The following is a 20640-nucleotide window of genomic DNA, read 5'->3' as shown; positions in this document are numbered from 1 at the left end:
CTTATTTTCTTTACAGTCTTTTTAAATTCCCCCCACCCTCTCCCTCCCTTGTACTGCTTCCCTTCCTACCAGTCGGCTTTGTACCCTTCTACTCCTCAATAGGGCGCAAATCTATTCTCTGCCCCAATGGATTGGATTGTTCTTCCCTCTTTGGGTCAGTTTCAAAGCATGTAAGAGTTCAGTATTTTCTATTTCCAACATCTTTACCCTTCCAGTGTATTGATGTTCTCCCCCTCCCACCATGAGCTACTTTGTGACATATCAATTTACCTCCATTTGTTTCTTTTCCCATTTCTAGTTCTTGTTGTATATATGTGTGTGTATATATATATACACACACACACACATGTATATTTATTTATGCATGCATATATCTATATACCTATTCATGTCTTGTCCTTTCATCCTATACAGTTTGTCACTGTTCCCTCTAAGTGTAATTCTTCTAGCTGCCCAGGTGATAGCAACAGCTTTTAAGCATTACCAATAACCTATTTTCTTATAGGGATACATATTTTAACTTATTGAGTCTCTTAAAAAATGTTTTGTTGTTGTTGTTGTTTTGTTCTGTTTTTCTTTTTCCCCTCTTTTTTAATTATCTTTTGGTGATTCTCTTGAGTTTTGTGCTTGGACATCAAATTTTCTGTTCAGGTCTGGTCTTTTCTTTACGAATGCTTGGAATTCTTCTATTGTATTGAATGACTATACTTTCCCCTGTAAGAATATAGTCAGTTTTGATGGGTATTTTATTCTTGGTTGTAGACATAGTTTCCTTGCTTTCTGGAATATCATATTCCATGTCTTTCAGTCCTTCAGTGTAGATGCAGCCAGATCCTGAGTTATCATCACTGTGTTTCTGTGGTATCTGATTGTCTTCTTCTTGGCAGCTTCTAATATCTTTTCTTTGGTCTGATAGTTCTTGAGTTTGGCTATAACATTCCTGGGTGTCAGTTGGGGATTAAATACAGGAGGTGATCTGTGGATTCTTTCAATCTCCACTTTCCCCTCTCATTTTAGGATATCGGGACAGTTTTCCTGAATAATTTCCTGTAGTATTATGTCCAGGCTTTTTCTTTTGGCATGGTCTTCTGGTAGACCTATGATTCTTAAATTGTCTCTTCTTGAATGATTTTCTAAATCATCTGTTTTGTGAATGAGATGCTTCATATTTTCCTCAATTTTTTCATTCTTTTCATTTTGTTTTATAGTGTCCTGCTGCCTTGTAAGGTCACTTAATTCCAGTTGTTGTATTCTGATTTTTAAAGACAGGATTTTATCCCTGGCATTTTGGTCATCCCTCTCCTTCTGGTATGATTTTCTTTGGAAGGCATCTTTCATCCTCTTTACCTCATCTTTCATCTCCCTTTTGTCATCTTTCATCTTCTTCACCTCATCTTTCATCTCCTTTGCCTCATTTTCTAGCTGGTTAATTTTGGCTTTCAAGACATTATTTTCTCATTTTAGTTCAAGTGCCTATATTTCCAGATCACATCTTAATTTTTAAGTTCTTTTCCCAATTGTCTTCAGCTTCTTTTAATTGTGTTTTAAGTTCTTCCACAACCTGTATCCAATTTGCTGGGATTTCTGATTTATTGTTTGTTGATCTCTCCCCCTCTGTTCCATTTGCTGAGTAGAAGCTGTCTATTGTAGTTTCTTTCTTCTTTTTCTGTTGTTTGCTCAAATTCACCCCTTCTTTACTCCCCATATTTGTCTGTGCTCTTGCTCCTCTAATTTTTTTTTTTTGTTTGGGGGCTGCTGTCAGTCTCTCATCTTGAAGCTTTAAAATGAGATCTCTTGGTGTAGCCTCTGATGGAGGTTTGTTGGGTTTTGAGCTTCCCTGTCCTCTGGAGGCTTTTGATTGGATTAAAGTCCAGCAGTCAATGAGAATGGGTGTGGAGCCTGGGCTTCACTGAGTTCTGGAGACTTGATGGGATTAAGTTCAGCTTAGTTGGGCTGGGTGTGCTCTGAGTCCAACACTTCCTGGTAGGCTGGAGCAAATATGGAGGATCTCCACAGCTCTGGCCAGGCTGCCAGGTCTATGCTCCCTCTCTAGCTCCTTCCCTGCCATCTGTGTTGGAGACTCTAAACTTATCACAGCCATGGTTGCAACGCACACCCTCCAGACCAGTACCTTTGCCTGCCCAGAAGTTCCCACTGCCTCTGGGGTCTGGGAGTCTCAACGCTCTGGGTGGGAGGGGGGATGGGTCCTGGGACCTTCCTTCTATATTCCCCTTAAACCCAAGTGTTCTCGGATTCCAGCTTTTTGGGGGGTGTACCTTTTGAATTAAGTCCAGAAGGAGGGTTCCTGGGCTCTGTCTTATTGTTAAGTTTGTTTTTCAGTCCTCTGGGAGCATTCAGTTTATGATTGGTTAGGAAGGGTATTCAGAGGTCTGAACTTCTGCTCCTTCTAGGCCGCCATCTTGTACACAACCATTTTTAATGAAATAGTTCTAAGATAACATATTGAAATATATATTATATATGTATATGTACATATATAAATATATATATATATATATATACATATATATTTACCTCTCTCTTTAAAGAGAGAGCTATATAAAAGTAGCTAGATAATTCAGTGTATTTTCATTATTTCTTTTTGGCAGTGTGGTCTAGTATCTGAATTTTAATTTAGAGAAATATTACTGCATACTAATAAATTCATTGAAATATATGTAGCATATCATAGTTTTTAAAAATTATTCTACATTGCTAAACCAATTAAAGAAAAACTAAAAATAAAGCTCTCATTGCATAACTGCATAGTAAATTTCTGCTTTGATCAATTCTGAAAATGTGTATCCCTTTCATTTTGAGATTTTCATTTTTCTGCCAGGAGGTAAGTTGTGTATTTCAGCTTCAGTTTTTGGACTCATGGTTTATCATTGTGTTGATTAGAAGTCTAAAAAGTCTTTCAAACTGTATTTCTTTATTATGTTACTGTAATTATATAAATTGTTTTCCTCACTTTGATCCGCATCAGCTCATAAAGTTCTTCCCAAGTTTCCTCTTATGTAGTACAATAATATTGTGTTATATTTATATACTACATGTTTGTTGAAGCATTCTCCAGTAGAGAACTGTTCTCCATTCCTAGTTTCCATTTTTTGTCTATCATGGAAGTATTTGAGAGCCTTGTATATGTTCCCCTTCATGGGCTAACTGATATTCAACTTATAAAGTATTCTTACTTATATTGTAAAATAGATGCCCAACCTGTTTATATTTTGTTACTATAATTTGAGTTACTAAATATCCTTTTGAAAAACAAAGAGAATATTTTTCAAAGGAGAAAACACCCCTCTAATTCAGATTTTTTATTGAGAAGACACTTATTATTTATTCCTGTTTAGAGATAAAAAACTAGAGATGTTCACAATTTAAAATACTTTTTGCTTCTTTATTGATTTTATAGAATGCTTTAGGACATAATGGTGTGTGTTTTCAGGTAATGACCAAATTGACATTTTTGTAAAATGTTTTAGAGACTATAAGGGCATATTATTAGAAACTCAGGAATAGCTTTCTTGAGATGAGAACAAGTAGCACTTGAATTAATGTTATTGTCACATTACTCAATTTTATTACTTCTAATTTTAGTGACTGATTTTAAATCTATTTAATTATGACCATTATATTACAGAACATATTTCACAAAAGATAGTATAGATTGTCTATAACAAATCTCGTCAACTCTATTTAAACATAAGATAGTATTAGAAGGTATGTATAATTACTTGTATTAATCTAGAGATAAAAATTAGAGCACAGAGGTTCTATAGATAGAAAGTAGCAAAATTAAACATCCAGAAACCAAACATTTTTTGAGAAGCAGTGACCACTATTGTCTAAAGACACTGTCATAATATAGTCTATTACTGTATTTAAATAATATGGAAAATATTAAGTCATAAAAAATATATAGGCCTTTTTACCCATATAGTTTCAGTAACTAGGGTATTATGGAACTCAAATTATAAGTAAGTGTGAAAGAGACCTGCCTTTATCAAACTTTTAATCAATTTTGAAAGCAAAATTTTATCAAACTGATAAAGATATATAACACTAAAGCAGAAGATTTTTTTGAAAAAAGGTATATCATATGAAGTCTTAGATCTGCATGAGGATCTAGTCCTCATACCCCATTCTGTAAGCATTTTAAGCACATGGACAGTTAAGAGTTGCCTGGTTAAATAAATCTGTCAAGTGGATATTAAGTGGCACAGTGGTAGAGTGCCAGGCTATAAGTCAGAAAAACTCATCTTTCAAAGTTCAAAACCAAATTTAGACAATTACTATTTGTGTGATCCTAGGTAAGTCACTTAAGATCCTATTTATTTCAGTTCCTTATCTGTACAATGAGCTAGAGAAGGAAATGGAAAACCACTCTAGTATTTTTGTCAAGAAAACTACAAATGAAGTCATGAAGATATGGACACAACTGAAAAACAATCAAGTCACTCTATTCCATGTAAAGTAAGTAATAAGATGTTCAACCAATCAATTTCAAGCCTAGGTGAAAAGTCTTTGAAAGTCAATTGGATGAAGTGAAATGTCTGAGGCAGGAAGTCTGTTTTGACTTCAACCTTCTGATTCACATACAAAATATCCAGTTAACCCATCATGGGATTCCACTGAGTTTTGAGCCAGGAGGGAGAGAAAAGTCTAGAAAACCCCTGAAAAGGAAATCCCTGGGGCCAGGTGATGAAAAGGACTCACCTTGGGTCTTTGTCTAGATATGCTATCCCTCCTTTCAGTGGAATCTGAAGGAGAAGCCTCTGAGCTTTGAATGGTCCAGAGGATTTCCCATCATTTTCCATCTCTTCCCGTCCCTTCATCAGCTAAAGGTAGAATCAACATTGGAGCCAAACTTAGATATAAGCAAAGAATCCATATGATCTCTAAAGGGGAATTTCTTCAGCATCCCATGAAGGGAAGAAAAGGAATGTCCAAGATGAGTGGGTTATCCCTTTGCCATATGTACTTCCTGATATTAAGTTCTCCTTACATTAGACTGTGTATGTACTTGAGGAACAATGTGTTACAGAGTTCAGGGGCAGGGATATTTTTGCAGTTTTTTTTTTACTGTGCCAACTGAGTAAATATACTTTTCTAAAATAAAAAAAAAAACTTGAAACTGACTAAATTGATTCACAACTGAAAACTTTGAGGAAAACACTCTAGTAGGGATTCTAGTTGATAATGAATGATGATGAAGCAGATGAAGAAGATAATTTCAATTCCTCAGGGAATCCCCTAGAACTTCCAGGGGATTAGAATTAGGATTCTCAGATTTTATAATGAGTTATAATCATCTTCAAAAGTTGATGACAACCAATAGGACAATAGAGAAAACTGATAAGTGTTGGAAGGAATGTGGCAAAATTAGGACATTAATGCATTGTTGGTGTTGTTTTGCACTGATCCAACTATTCTAAATGGTAATTTGGAACTATGTCCAAAGGACTATAAAACTGTGAATACTTTGGACCTATCATACTACTACTGAGTCTGCATCCCCAAATTATAATTTAAAAAAGGGAGAAAAGATCTATGTGTACAAAAATATTTATAGGAGCTCTTTTTGTAGTGGCAAAGAATTGGAAATTGAGAGGATGTCCATTAACTGGGGAATTGCTGAACTAATTGTGGTACATGTTGGTGATGGAATACTATTGTCCTATGAGAAATGATAAGCAACATGAGTTCAGAAAAAAAACAACAGAAAGATTTGCATGAACTGATACAAAGCAAAATAAACAGAAATGAGAGGACATGGTACACAGTAACATCTATAGTGTACAATGATCAACTGTGAAAACTGGCTACTTTCAGCAATTCAATGATATGGAACAATCTTGAAAGACTTTTGATGGGAAATGCTATCCACTAGAGAAAGAACTATTGGAGTCAGATGGATGTAGATCAAACCATTCTATTTTTCACATCAATGTATTTAGAATTTTGTTTTGGATTTTTGGTTTTATGAGTGTGCTCTTACAACAATGACCAATATGGAAGTATATTTTGCATGAGAATTAAATTTTTAAATCATTTTTTTTTAAAAAAGCTAATGACAGCACCAAAGATCAAGAAGGGAGGAGAGTTCTATCAAAGCAGGAAGTTATATCAAAAGGAGAACTAGACTCACAGATGAATCACTTGAAGCTAAATTGAATAAAAGAAAAACATATTAGGTAGTGTGAGATTTACAACCAGAAAATATCCTCTGAGTCTAGAATTATTAAAAGTGACTTGAACTCTTCATTAACAGTTTGTGGCCAGGCCTCCAACTATTTAGCAACTCCTTCCCACAGAATTTATCACTTTTTTCTCCTCCTTGTTGTCCTACTCCTTCCTTTTCCTTCTCATCCTATTACTTTTACATTTTGTTTTCCCAGAATACATGTTAGTACAATTTTCAATAATCATTTTGTGACTTTGCAATCCATGCTCTCTCCCTGCCTTCTTCATTTCCTTCTTCCTCAAACCAGCAGTTAATATATATGTTATACATGTATTACTATATAATATATATTTCCATGTTTGTTATGTTGGAAAACAAGACATATTTTTTACACTATGGAAAAATTCATGAATGAATTAAATTGAAGAATGGCATGCTTCAGTCTACATTCAGACTCCATCAGTTCCTCCTACAGCAGTGGATATCCTTTTTCATCACTCCCTTTCGAGTTGTCCTTTATTTCTGATAGTAGTTGTCATTCACTATTGATTATTGTACTTTATTTCTGGTTTTGTGTACAATGTTCTCCTGGTTTTGCTTACTTCAGTTTATATCACTTCATATAAATCTTTCCAGTTTTTTTTTTTTTGTGATCATCTAGTTTGACATTTCTTATTGTACAATAGTATTCTATTACAACCATATGCCACAACTTGTTCAACCATTCTTCAATTGATGGACGATCAGTTTCCATTCCTTTGCCACCAAATAAAGATCTGCTAGAAACATTCTTATACAAGTGACTCTTTCCCCCCTATCTTTGATTTCTTTGAGATACAGACCTGGTAGTGGTATCGCTGAGTCAAAGAGTATGTTTTATGAACCTTTGAACATGGATCCAAATTGCTCTCCAGAATGGTTATATTCATTCATAGCTCTACCAACAATGTATTAGCACCTCGTTTTTTCCACATCCCCTCCAATATTTATCATTTTCCTTTTTTTATCACATTAACAAGTCTGATATGTGTGAGGTAGTACTTCCTAGTTGTTTTAATTTGCATATCTATAATAGTAATTTGGAACATTTTTATATGAATAAAGATAACTTTAATTGATTCATCTGAGAATTGTTTATAACCTTTTATCATTTGTCAATTGAGGAATGCTTTATTTTTCTTATAAATTTGACTCAGTTCTTTATATATTTGAGAAATGCCTTTGCCAGAAATGGTTTACTTTCTAAGAAAGAATTTTTCAGACCCTGAAGTACATCTTAAGGAAAGGGGGAATAATGGGAATCTGATACAGGGAGGAAGAGAGAGAATTGAGGTATGACTACAATTACTGAATATTTTAAAGTATAATTCCTGCAAAAATGAAACTATTTTTTAATAAAAAAATTTTTTTAAATCAATCAGAACAAAAGCTTAGACATGCAGTGAATTCAGTGAAGGCCATCTGATTGATTTCTGTGCCTCTTTTTCTATATGGGAAATTTTGTCTTTTAAGTTGTTATTTTCTCTTTGTCTTACTTTCATTTCTTTTTCCCACTTTTCTTCCCATTTTTCTTCTATCATTCTTACTTGATCCTTGAACTCCTTTTTGAGTTCTTCAAGAGCTTGTGACCAATTTCCACTGTGATTGGAAAGTCTGGATCTGTTTGCTTGCTTTTCACTCTCTGTTGTTGCTTCTGTATTTTGCTCTTTTTTTTTCCATAGAAATTATCCAGTCAAGAGCTTTTTTTTCAGTTGCTTATTCCTTTTGCCACTAATAGACTGGGGTCCTGCATGTTGGTGGTCATTGCTTTCTTAGCTTCTATCTTGCTGGGGTTTGCCTTGGTAGCATCTTCCCTTCCCTGTCAGAAGCCTGAGTAAGGGGAGGAAGATCTATTATGTTTTTTGTGTAGAGAATGCTTTAAAGTATTTTCCCCTGAGATTATCTTTCCAGCCCCAGCTGCCTTGGCTGGTGTTTCTTCCAGAGCCCCATACTGTTCAGCCTGGAGTCTCTCTGCCAAGGCCTTGCACTGCCCTCAGGGGTAAGTCTGTGGTGGCTTTAGCCAGACAAGGAGAAATTAGAGATTGTCCCAGCCCTGGCTCTAACTCTGGTGTGGGGGAGAGCTTGCACTTTGATTAGTGCCATTTTGCCCCCTTATAGCATGGGAATCCCCAATCACTGCTCACCTTTAATGCTGTATCCAGTGGGAGAGTTTCTTTACTCATCAGGTTTTGATTTCTGTCCCTTTGAGATGCTTCATAATGATCAGCTGGAAGGAGATTCAGAAGGCTCCTGCTACTACACTGCAATCTTGGCTCTTCCCAAGGCTGTTTAATTGAAAGAGAAAAACAAGATCAAATTTGATTTGGTACATATCTAGGGACACACTATAGTGTTCAGAAGGATCTTTGACCTTGCAGAGCTGGATTAGGAATTTCAGAATCTAAGTTCAAATTCTGGCATGTCACTGTATGAGTGACCTTGGGCATATATAATCTCTTTGAACCTCAATTTCTTTATCTCTAAAATGGGAAATGATGTTATTCAGTCATTTTAAGTCATTTCTGATTCTTTATGATTCTCATTTGGGGATCTCTTGCCAAAGATAGTGGAGTGCTTTGTCATTTCTTTCTCCAGCTATTTTTACAGATGAAGAAACTGAGGCAAACAGGGTTAAGTTACTTGCCCAAGGTCATGCAACTAGATAGTGTCTGAGGCTATATTTGATCTCAGGTCTTCTTGACCTAGTGCTCTATCCATTAAAACATCTAACAATTCCTAGATATGCATCTGTATATCTAGGATCTTGTTATTCTCATGTTGACAAAGCAGGTAGAATCTGCCACTATCAACGGCAGATTTAGTTGAGTTTTAACATAGTTGAGTTATGATACAGAACTGGTTTCTGAAGTTGAACATGAGACTTGTAAATGCAAACATTAATAAGTAAAATTTAGACAATCCTTGTGCAGAAGTTAAAACTTTGATGATTTCTGCTATATGTCTCGACACTGTTCATTTTGTCAGTATAGCAATAAGGTGGTTTCCAAAAATCATTCAGCTATGGGAACTGAGTGTCAATATATCCATTTAAATTCTTCAACAATTAGTTACAGTTTTATATTTCTTGAATGTTTCACCTCATTTTCTCCAAGTGATGATTAATATACTATAGATGCTTTGAGGAAAAATCTCTGAACCACTTGAAAATTATATAAGTAAAAGCAAGAGAGATTACTAAATTGTTAAATAACAGAAACACAAAACAAAAAGCCCATATCCAGAAAATTTCAAGTCACTATCTTTATCATTGACATTCACAAGTATTACTGTTAATGGAGAGGAAGGACTTCTGGGTTTGCTTTGGATGAATGTCTTAGCTGCAAAAACAATAAATGTAAATAATATATTGAAAATATGTTTCTACAATACTTTGGAAAGAAAAGAGAAGTTTTCTGGAAAGTAATTAATGCCTTAATTTTTATATTATATTTTATTTTTAATAAAATAAATTCATTTTATTCCCCTCCTAAACCTTACTCCACAGAAAAAAAGTTAAAGAAAAAGAAATATTTTGGAAGGAATATCTGTAAGATACCAAAACAAATTCCTTCATTTGTCATATTTAGAAAACATCTTATTCTGCACTTTGAATCCATCAGTTCCCTGTCAGGAGATAGATGGCATCATAAGTATTCTGTAATCATAGATGGTCATTGTATGGATCAGACTTCTGATACTTTTCAGTATACTTTTCAGTTTCAGTAATTTTCAAAATTGTTTGCATTTAGAGTGTTGTTGCTATTATATCAATGATCACTTTTTTTTCAATACCTATTGTATACAGAATTATTGATGTTATAATTTTCCTGATTCTCCTCACTTTATTCTGTGTCACTTCTATTACGACTTTCTAATTCTTTAGAAAATCATCTTTTTTCATGTCTTCTGGCAAAATTGTTCTCTTTTACATTAATATACAATGATTTGTTTAGCTATTCAGTCATTTTCCAAATTAAATTAAAGGCTTTAATTTTTTATTTTTAAATATTTTTCATATTTACATGATACATTTTCTTTCCTTTTCTTCTTCCCTCCCTCCTCCCAGAGTCATTATAAATATAAAAGCTAAAATCCTCTAAGGAGATTAAGGAAAATACAGAAAGATGCTAATCAGCTTTTATATAAAGGAAAGGAATATTGGAGACATGATATTTCATAAACTTATTGATAGCAAAACATCAAAAAAATTTCAAAGCAATTGATAGATTTTTATAAATGAAAATTATCAAACATAGGAGAAATGTATTCTATTTTACCTTGAAGAGCTCAACATCAGTATGAAATCCAAGTTTATGAACCCTCGTCGAAAATGTGACTTCTCTTGTGTGTCATGAAATATGAGTGAGGAGCAACTATGTACAGTTTTTTCTTCCAAACTGATACACTTCTCAAAAGTGATGTCATTGATAATATTGCTACTTTAGAATCACCTACATTTCCAAGCAAGACACTGAATAACTGTTCAATAGTGTAGGGGCACTCACTACAGAGTACTTCTACCTGAATATGACACAAACTGGTGTGTGTGTATCTGTGCATGTGTATATTTATGAAAGGGTTTTAAAAAGAGTTTGACCTAAATTGAGTTGTTTTTCTTAAAAAATAATGTTTGCAATGAATCCAATTCATTTTATGTAAAAATATTCACCCTAAAATGAATTTCTTTGATGATTTTATTTAAAGGAAAAAGAGTAATCTTAGCAGATCAGTGCTAGAGTTTCATATTCAGACTGCTCCAGAGAGATTGCATTTGTCAAAAAAGTTCAAGCTGCAAATGATAAGTATACAAAGTAATTAAGGACTTCTTATAATTTTACCAGTCTACAGAAGCAATCTCATTTTATTTTAAAGAACAATATTTTTCTTAACATGAAGAGGTAGGAAACCCATTTATTTTGAACAGATAAAAAATATTCAGTCTTACTCCATCTGAATAAGACTGGATAATAGATTTGTAATTGAAACAAGTGAATATGAGAATCTTACTACATTTTAGTGACATGTGAATAAAGAGTTTTCTAGTTTCGCAAATAAAGGGATATTTTTACCACTATTCATTATATCTTATTTGTATAAAAGAGATTTTTCTGTTATACATAGAGATAAATATTTTCTCAATTAGTGGTAAGAAAATATTTTGAAAAACAATATTATCAATGGCATCACATTTTGAAACACTTCAAACTAAAATGTAAATCCAGCCATCATAGTAATGAGGGCAATTTGGTACTGTAGTAGAGAGAATGCTAGGCCTGAAGTCAGGAACATTCTTCTGATTTCAAATCTAGCCTCAGACACTCATTAGCTATATGATCCTGGTCAAGTCACGTAATTCCATTTGTCAGTTTTCTTATCTACAAAATGAACTGGAGAAGGAAGTTGTAAACCAGTAGTTTTGTCAAGAAAATAAAAAATAGGATCACAAAAAGTCAGAAACAAATGAATGACAAAAATCATATTAACATTATAACCCCAATTATTTTATACATTATAAATACTGATGTTGCAAACTATTTTTCAAATATATATTTATTTTATTATGTGTTTAAATTTTACCATGCAATTATAATAAAATAATTTTATTGGACAAAATACAAATAATAAATCTATTAGTTTAATTTTTTTAGTAAGGTGGGAAGAGAGAATATTTTTAAAGGAGTTTGTTTTAAAAAAGTTTGGAAAGCATTGTTCTCAGTATGACTGATTATGACTGCTTGCTAAGCCCATTATTTGAATGATCTCTCTCATAGGCTGAAGTACATCCTTCCCATGTTTTATACTATTTGAAATAAAGTTATGTGCTGGGTCTCCTTGAGTTTTGCCAGTGGAGAATGAATGATTTTCTGAGAGAACCCTCAGGCATAATTTATAACTGTGTACAACGAATCCTGTAGTCATTCCACTGTGTTATGTTCTGCAATATAGAGCACAGTAACAGAGAACTTCTGTACAGTGTAAGACATATAATTCTAATGATTAATCCATTATGCTATCCACGCATGATTTCCTTTTACATTATAGCTAGCCCCATATTCCAGGAAGTTTAGAGGAAGTCATTAAAACATCATTTTTATGCATTACAATATTTATGTAGAATGACACTCTTTATCACACAATATTGTTAATGCCATAGCAAATTAAACTGCAAAATACAGTTTTAGCTCATGTGTTTATGCTTATATGAAAGAATTCTCAACTGTCTTCTAAGCAGATCATTACTTCGTAAAAAAATTAGTGGCTTTATCAACAGCCGAGAAAGTGAACTCAAAGGCAGTGAGATTCATTTTAGAAGGGGGGAAAATGAAGGGGTCAGTGATTATTGATATCTTTCCAGGAACACGTACAAGTTTTCTGTGTTAGATTGCAATTCTCTTCTTTTTGGATTCATATTTAAAGTCACAAGATACTTTTGCTCTAAATATATGTGCCTATACAGACATACCCTATTTTATTACACTTCACCAGATATTGCTTTTTTAAAAAATCAAATAAAATGTCCGTGGCAACCCTGTATTACTCAAGTCTATCAACACTATTTTTCCAACAGCAGATGCTCACATTGTGTCTCTGTGCCATATTTTGGCAATTCTTGCAATATTTTAGACTTTTTCATTATTATTATCTCTGTTAAGTTGATCTGTGATCAATGATGATTTTATTATTGTAATTGTTTTGGGTTAACTCCAACCATGCCCATATAAGAGAGTAAACATAATTAACAAATATGAGTGTTCTGATTGCTCCACTGATTGGAAGTTCCCCCCTGCCTTTCCCTCTCCTCCAGCATCCCTGATCCCTGAGACACAACAATATTGAAGAATGTTACCTAAATGTATTTGATAAAGTAGAGGCAGGGTTTGAGAAGTTTGCCTTCGATTTTGAAAGAAGTTCTATTGTGGGGGAAATGCATTGCATGCTACGGAGACTGCTTCCTAAAGGAAGAGTCAATCAATTCAGCAAACTTCATTGCTGTCTTATTTTAAGAAATTACTACAGTACCTCAGCCTTCAGAAACGACCTCCCTGATAATTAAGTACCCATCATCATTGAGACAAGACTTGCCACCAGCAAAAAGGCTCATAAGGTGGTTGGCATTGTTTTAGGAATAAAGTATTTTTGAACAAATGTATATAGATATAATACTATTGCACACTTAATAGATTACAGTGTAGTGTAAACATAATTTTTATATACACAGGGAAACCAAAGAAAAAGACATGTGACTCATCTTACTATAATATTCATTTTATTTCAGTGATCTGGAACTGAACGCAAATATCTTCAAGCTATGTCTATAATGTAGAATATTCTCTAAGAGTGTATTGGGGAAAGGGGGAGAAAAGATCATTCGATACCATCCAAATGGGATTTTAATGGACCTGGAAGACCGCTATGACATGAAACTTGAGAATGACAAGTATAGTTATATTATATTGCATGTCAAAAAAAATCACACTGAATAAAACCTCAAAGCTGCTAAATTCATAAAAGCTAGACATACTAGAGAAAGGAAGTAAATTCATACTTATCGAGGTAAAAAAAGGTAGGTGTGGAGGAAGAGTCAAAGAAATAATTTCTATTATTCTTGAACAAAAAAACTGCCCATTTTATAGCATTTTCCCCAGAAGAGAGTTTATATCATTTTATAGACTCTTAGGTAGAAGTGCCATAACTTTGTAAACAACAATCTGAAGAAATCAAAAAAGAAAGCAAATGCTATCAAGTAAAACAGTATTGAGAAAACATAAAATGAGAATCAGAATTAGATGGCTTTCTAAATCCAGTAACAAATGAACAGGGTCATAAATAAACTGGTGACAAGTATCTGTAGTGAGCGGTTTCAATTGGAACAATGCCCTTACAACTCCATAATAAATGTTTAATTTACTGCTTAGCAGTACAGTCCATTTGAAAGCCCAAGGTGGTATGGTCAAAGCATTATGGACAAAGAAAAAATGCATTTTAATAGCTACATAATATGGTTTACAGGATTTTGAAAAATTTAAATGTCTTTTGAAAATGACTATTTCATACTCTGAATTACAAAGCCACATATTTAAATCTCTAATCAAGGTTATTATTCTCTCTTACCTATTTGTTTTTTCATAGAACATGTTGAATCTTTTAAAATTGAACTGTAATATTTAATTCAGCAGAATACACCTAAACAGAAGGATATCATGGTAATGTTTTTTAAAGGTAAGCATTAGACAGGGTATATGTGTTATGTGTTTGTACCTAAGAATTCTTCATTGTATTTATCATGTATCTATTATTCTTCTAACAGAAAAAAAAAAACCCACAAAAACAACATTGTGAAGGCAGGAGAATGGTAGGAAGTAAAGGAAAGGAAAGGAGGAAGGAAACCTTTATTTAGTGCTTACTATACATGTGCTAGGCACTGTGCTAAGTACTCTACAAATGTTATCTATCTCATTTGTTCACACAACCCTGGTAGGTGCATGCTCCATTTTGTAGTTGAGGCAATGATCAGTCAAATATTAAGTGACTTACTTGAAGTCACACAATCAGTAATTGTCTAAGGTCACATCTGAGCTCAGTTCTTTTTGACTCCAGACTTTAAGGGGGGAAAAGGAGTTATTATATAAAAAGGTTGGATTGGATTATATTTAAAATAGGGCTGCCAAGAATTTGTATTAATTCCAAAAGAGATTTATTTATAATTTATTTACAAAATATAGAAAGAGCGAAGTAAGAAAATCAGAGAGAGGATAGGGTAAGATATCTAATGTAAGCACTAAGGAATTTACTCCTGGCCCCTGGCTCAACCTGGGCAGGGAGAGTTAGTCCTTGGGCCTCGGCAAACCTGAGGACCTGGAGAAGTCCCTCCTGAGGCTAGTCTCTTCAGAAAATCAAATATGAAAGGAATCAGCCTTTCACTCACCACGTGTCAGTAGAAAGGATGAGATTTTAGAACAGCCTCACCAGGAACAGAGTCTTGGATCCAGTCAGCAGATTCTCCACCAGCCTCTACTCCAAAGAATGAAGAACTGTCAGTAGACCTCCCTCAGGAAGTTGTCTCTCCATTTTAAAGACACTCTTTTGCATCACTTCCTGTGCCTTCCCCTAATTTTTACATGGACAAATCATAGTCTAAAGCCTTGCTTAGGACTGCCCAGGAGGCAGTTGGATGATTCTGATTCATCTCCCACTATTGTACACGTGAGTCACAGACCTCCCACTTAATGATTAAGTGGGATGTTTATAATTTTGGTGATTCAATCCAAAAATGGGCAGATGTTCCCACTCAACTTTAAGTAGGGCATTTACCCTTTTGTTGATTAAATCTAAAAATAGGCAGAGGTTACAATTTAATATTCACAATCAGGGGAACGTTAATTATTTTCATTTTCACAATCAGGAGAGAGTTAAATTTAATCTTCACAAGACCCAACTCTATAATCATGGTCTGATAGTTGCCAATAGTCTTTAGCTATAGATACACTGGATCTAAGGTGTATGCTTTTACTATGAGGGCCTATGTGGCAAGAATTCCTGGTGAGTCTTCAATTCAGGTTGGGCTCTATCTCTGGAGATACATAAGCTATCATGCCCTTTAGGCCAAGGTACATGATCCATATTTATATAAAGAGTTTGGTCTGTAGTACTGTGGAGTTCCAAGCAAAAAGGCTATAATGAAAATTTAAGTTCCAAGATTTATAGTCTATTCTTTCTACTCTTCTGCCAACTTCTAATATTAGTCAGAACACAAATACCTAAAAATTAGTTTTTAATTAAATCTGCCCAGTAATCCACGTATAAAAGATACAATGGGGCATAAACAGAATAGAAAACCAAGCTGATTAGACAGATAATTAAACTAATTACTGTGGGAATAATAGAAACACTGGACCCAAAAGGTAGAAACTGGAAAAGCACAATAACTGTAGGCAAGGAAGTAAATTAAGGTCACTCACTATAACAATTGGAAATAGAAGTCCCTGGATTGAATTTTAAAAGTAGGAGAGGACCTGATCAGTTTTTGCTTTTCATTCCAGTTCCTTTTTTTGGTGGCAAACACCTTTCCACATCAGCAATTACATGGGAATCCTGTCTTCACAATGGATGAGAAAAGAAATCCTATTCAGAATACTTGTGTCTAAAAGAAATTTATGTGTAAATATTCTCTATAGTTGGTTGACAATAAGAGTTGAATTCTATGGACCTATAAATCTTTATCTGAATTGGGGTGGTTGCATAACAATTCTCTGAATCAGAGTGGCTCCAGTGTTAACTTCCCAACTTTTCTTTTTTTGTATAAGAAAAAATCTCATTTCTGATACATATTAGACTTATTCCCTCTTTGGGGGAATGGTTTTAGTTCCAATATGGTAAATAATGGGGAACAAAGTGCTATAAATTTGTGCTTTGGAATCTTGAGTGTTGTAAATGGTTTGAGGGCAATTGTAACATGGAATTAGAAGGTTTCCTGATTTACTCAAGGTTAATATGAATGGGAACATAGAGTATCCTAGTTATACTCCCAAATGACATCTGGGTTTGAACTTAGGCAACAGAGTTCAAGTACATATAATCAATAAAATATTTATTAAACAATTCCTAATTATAATCCAGAGGAATTTATGAGAAAGGACACTATCCACATCCAGAGAAAGAACTATAGGAGTAGAAACACAGAAGAAAAACATATGATCAATCATGTAGTTCAATAGAGATATGATTAGGGTTTGATGTTAAAAGAATACTCTACTGTAAATATGAATAACATGGAAATAGGTTTTTAACAATGATACATATATAACCTAGTGGAATTGCTCAACAGCTCCAGGATGGGGAGAGGCAAGAAAGGTGGGGAAAATCATGAATCATATAATGATGGAAAAATATTCTAAATTTAAAAAGATAAAAAATCCAACAATTCCTAATTACCAGACAAAAGAAATACAAAGAAAAAAGCAAAAAAATAAGTCCCTGCCCTCAAATAGCTTACATTCTAATAGAGGAAATGATGTGCAGATAAAAAGGTATATCCAAAACACATATAAAGGAAACAGTGATGCTGGGAGGAAATACACTAGCATCTGTGACTAAAACAGAACTCAGGAAGAAAATGGCACTTGAAGGAGGCTGTGAAGCAAAAAAGAGGAATTACAAGTGTTAGAGGTGAGGAGTAAGTACATTCTAGTCATGAAGTACAATCAACATAAAAACAGAGAGATTGGAAATATACTGCCATTTGTGAAGAACAGCAATAGACTTATCTATCTACACCCATGATGGTGAACCTATGGCATGCATGTCAGAGAGAGCACCCTGAGCCTTCTTTGGGGGCACCCGCAGTTCCCCAGCAGAGTTTGTTACTAGAAAGGCAGAGTGACTCAGGCCAAGCTGCTCCCTTCTGTCCCTGAGGACATTTTTCACTTCACCTGCCCCTCTGCCCAGCAGCCCAATGGGAGCTCTTCATTCCTCCCCAGCGCTAGGTTTATCACACTCATCTGCTGGTGGCTTTGCCTACCTCAAGTCTCCCCACTCCAATCCATCCTCGATTCAATTAAGCACAGGTCCAATAATGTTGGCTCCCTTCCTTCCCCACCCCATCTTCTCACTTAGTAACTCCAGTGGCTTCCTATTGCTTCCAAAATCAAATAAAAGTTCTCCATTGAACATTCAAAGCTCTTCATAACATGTTTTCCTAACTTTCCAGGTTTTTTACACCTTCTCTCTGTCATGTATTCTTCTATCCAGTGATATTGGCCTTCTAGCTGTTTCCATGGACAAGACACTCTATCAATATCTCTGCCTTCCTTTCAGTTCTGATTAAAACCTGACCTTTCAGAGTCCTAGGATCTAGGAAGCTTTTTTCAATCTCTATTAATGCCAGGACTCTGTTTCTGCTAGTCATTTCCTATTAATCATGAATATAGTTTGCTTTGTGTGTGTGTGTGTGTATATATATATATATACATTTGCACATTTTTTTTGAGGAAAATACATTTTATTTGCTGACAGGTAAAGACTATACAATTTTAGGAAGTGCAAAATGTACCAGATACCCCTATACATACTTATACAAAAACTGAGTTTAGTATATGTTTAAGCAGTGCTACACTTGTTTTTTTTTTTTGTTTGTTTGTTTTTTTGGCAAAGTGCTACATTGTTATTTAGTCCATTTTTTAAAAAACCATCCATTCATCTCTGAACCAATGTCAAAAATTTCTATAAAAAGAGACTATAGAGCGAATGACTCAAGAAACAACCTGCCTTTTATGCATAGGTTGACTCTCCTTTACCTCATTTTGTATCTCCATTACCTAGAATTTCTATGCAGCAGGGGCTTAATAAATGTTTATAGACTAACTGGTTGATGTGTCATTCTGTCTCTATGGACCTCAGTTTCCCCATTTGTAAAAGGAAGACATGAGACTAAATGACCTCTGAATTCCTTCACAATCCTAAATCCTAAGGTTCTAAGAATGAGGTAGGATATCAAAGAGATCAAGGTCCAAGCAAAAGATGAATTTTGAAGAAAAGCTCATGTGATTATCAAATTCAGGGAGATCTTATTTACACTATACTCCTAGGCAACAGCATCTGATTCTAGTCTAGGCAGTAGGTGTAATTAAACAATTTCACACCAAATGACAAAAGGAATTGCTTCAATTTGAACAGCCAGAAATAAATAGGATGAATTAAAAGAAAAGAAAAAATTTTCAGAGATGAAAGCATTGAGATCTTTGAGGGAGGTAAAGGAGACCGAAGGCCTAAAGTCAAAGAAAGAGAACCTTTGGAGAGGTCAGGCAATAAAAAATCATTCTCACCCAGAGAGCAAAGTCCTTGCCTCTTCAGGTCCTTTGGTAATAAATCTAGCATAAGGACAAAAGGCCAGAAAGTCTAAGAGAAAAGAATTATCTTCAGGAGGGTAGAGGAGAGTACCTGGCTTGATTTCAGCACCTGAATTTAAGTTTAGGAAGCAGAGTCTCAAAGGCTGGAGATACTAAATAGCCTCAAGGATCAATTTTATCAACTATATAAAAGACAAAATCTAACAGAAAGGGGTCAAGAGGAAAAAGGAAACTAAGAAAGAATAAGACCAAGTTCTCAGTTTTTTCAGGACCATCACCAACTGATATAACCGTTGCCACTACTAAGCTTCATCATTGCTATTTGTATTTCATGCTTTCCCTCCCTTGTCCACTCTCCACATACATACACTCCACTGCATTTCCAGGTTTCTTCTGCTATGCTTGGTAGTGATTCCTGAATGAGCTGCCACTTTTATCAAGCACCAGATAATAAAGGCAGTAAGAAAAATGGCATTTTCCACCTTCCGGTAGTTTGAGATGGGAAGCACAGTTCAAACAGGAAAATGAGGGGACAGCAGGGAAGTCCTCAGCAAAGTGACAGTTATATCAGGCAGAAAAGGAAAGTAGTACTACATGTCATATACTTTTTAATAGCAGTGCTACTTCCATCTCTAGACCTTGGTCCATCGGAGCATAACCATGAAAATTAGAGAGATTCAAAGGCCAATACTCAAATTCATCCAATATTCTTATGAACATAGGATGTCTAGGATGGACAGGTAAAGACTTTCCCTCTGAAATTGTGCTTGCCACCTTCTCCTAAAGTCTAGGAACATCTAATTATTGAATCATTGGAATAACTAAAAGGTTAAAGAGAGAAAAAATTAACAAAACTGAGAGTAGCAGCATTTGAGCATGTTCTACATACACCTGGTTACAAATGATAACTGTCATAGTAAGAAAGGCAGACTGTGTGTTTTTGCCCATAATTGTAAGCAGGGCACTCACCTTCCTCTGTGGCTGCTGCCTGCCACTAGATCTCAGGAAGCGGGAAAAAAGCTGGCATCATAGAATGACTATATTGCTGTACCAGAGATGGTACAAAGCACTGATTCTGGAGTGAAGAAGACTATAGTTAAGATCCAACTTACAGACACCATCTAACTTGGGGCAAGTCATTTAAGCTGTGTCTGCCTTGGTTTCCTCTAGTATAAAACACACAAAAAAATTTTTGCCTCCTTCCCAGGATTGTGAGTAAGGAAGAAGACGGTACTTGCAAAACACTTAGCTCAGTGCCTGGCACATAGTCAGTATGTAACCCATGTCTATTTCCTTCCCTTTTGCCCTTCCAAGAAGAGCTGAATATGAACTTGCCATGATGAAGGAACAAGCACTGTTGGGCTGTGATGTCCTGAAATAATTTTCCCTATGTGTTTGTATCTGTGCTGCTCTATTCTGGGAAGTCCTGCACATGGGATCAAGTTGCTGTGGTGCCTCCGGCAGAGAGAACTACCAAATGTTTGGATGCGATTACCAGCTGACAAAGAGGATGGTACCTATATCTTTGACGATGCCTTCTGAGCATTTCCCTTTTCACTCAGGGGT

This window comes from Monodelphis domestica, chromosome 5 (assembly GCF_027887165.1).
Source record: "Monodelphis domestica isolate mMonDom1 chromosome 5, mMonDom1.pri, whole genome shotgun sequence".
In the NCBI taxonomy this organism is placed as follows: domain Eukaryota; kingdom Metazoa; phylum Chordata; class Mammalia; order Didelphimorphia; family Didelphidae; genus Monodelphis; species Monodelphis domestica.
Note: the sequence above shows the minus strand (reverse complement) of the source record.